This window comes from Mastomys coucha, unplaced genomic scaffold (genome assembly GCF_008632895.1).
Source record: "Mastomys coucha isolate ucsf_1 unplaced genomic scaffold, UCSF_Mcou_1 pScaffold18, whole genome shotgun sequence".
Lineage (NCBI taxonomy): Eukaryota > Metazoa > Chordata > Mammalia > Rodentia > Muridae > Mastomys > Mastomys coucha.
Window position 1 is genome coordinate 73,992,994 of NW_022196900.1, and position 1,699 is coordinate 73,994,692.

Consider the following 1,699-nt stretch of genomic DNA (forward strand, 5'->3'; position numbering starts at 1 on the left):
AAGAAAGATGGTAGAGTAGTTAAGAACACTTGGTGCACTTGTAAAGGACCTGGGTTTGATTCCCAGCACTAAGTCAGGATGACACTTACCTGTAGTACCAGCTCCAGGAGATTCAATCTCCTCTTTTGACCACCTTGTATACCTGAATGCATATGTGCACATACTCACAGATATGTACATATATATAAGAATTTTAAAAAAATGTAACCAGGCAGTAGAACATGCCTTTAATCTCAGTGCTCAGGAGGCAGACCTGTGCAGGTAGGCCTCACAACAAACACACACACACACACACACACACACACACACACACACACACGAACACAGGCACACTTTAAAGTAATTGTCTTAAAAAATATTTCTCTTTTTTTTTTTTTCTGGTTTTTCGAGACAGGGTTTCTCTGTATAGCCCTGGCTGTCCTGGAGCTCACTCTGTGGACCAGGCTGGCCTTGAACTCAGAAGTCCACCTGCCTCTGCCTCCCAAGTGCTGGGATTAAAGGCGTGCACCACCACGCCTGGATAATATTTCTCTTTTTATTTTAATGTGTGCATGCAAGCATATGGGTGCACATTTATTACTGTCCTTCTTATTTGCCAGAGTTGAGGTCTCTCATGAAATCAGAAGCTTGTGGGGGTTTTTTGTTTGTTTTTGTTTTTGTTTTTTTGTTTTTGTTTTAGTTTTTCAAGACAGGGTTTCTCTGTGTAGCCCTGGCTATCCTGGAACTCACTCTGTAGACCAGGCTGGCCTCAAACTCAGAAATTCTCCTGCCTCTGCCTCTCAAGTGCTGGGATTAAAGGCGTGTGCCACCACTGCCCAGCTAGAAGCTTGTGGCTTATGATAAACTGGCCAGCACATCCCTGGGATCAGCCACATTTTGCCCCCCAAAATGTTGTCTTACAGGCTCATATAACCGTTCTTGGCTTTTTGCATGGGCCCTAGGGAGTCAAGCTCAAGTCCTCATATTTTCACAGGAAGTACTCTTACACAGTGAGCCATTTACCCAACCCTAACAAATACTTGTTTACTTGGCAATTGGGTGGGTAAATTGTATGGGTCTTATGGTCTAGAGAAGTCCAGCTGGTCATTGCTGGCCTTGCACATGTCTGCAGGGAGCTGAGAATGATCTGGTTGGTGACTAGATCATCAGGCCTCCATCACACATCTGAAAGTTGGTTATAGCAATAAGAGCAAACAGGGCATAGATGCTGCATCATCCACTAGGCACATGTGAACTTCTTCACATGGTGACAGTAGCAGTAATCCCAAAAGGAAAGCAAGACTTAAGACTTTTCAAGTCTCTGTTCATTCCACATTGGCAACTGTGACATTGACAAAGCAAGGTATGACTCACAAGGCAAGACCATGTAGGAAGAGATTAAAATTAATGTCAAAGAGGACTGGGTTCAGAAAAGGGAAGAATTTGTGACTATCCCTGAAATCCAAGTGTATTAGTCAGGGTTCTCTAGAGTCACAGAACTAATGGTAGTCTATATGTAGTAAAGGAATTTATTGATGTAGTAGTCCAACTCCCAACAATGGTCAGCAGCAGCTGTGAATGGAAGTCCAAGGGTCTAGCAGTTGCTCAGTTCCACAAGGCAAGCAGAAGAGAACCTTCCTTCATATATATATCAAAAGGTGTGGCCCAGATTAAAGGTGTGTGCCACCACACCTTTAATCCCAGATGACCTTGAATTTGT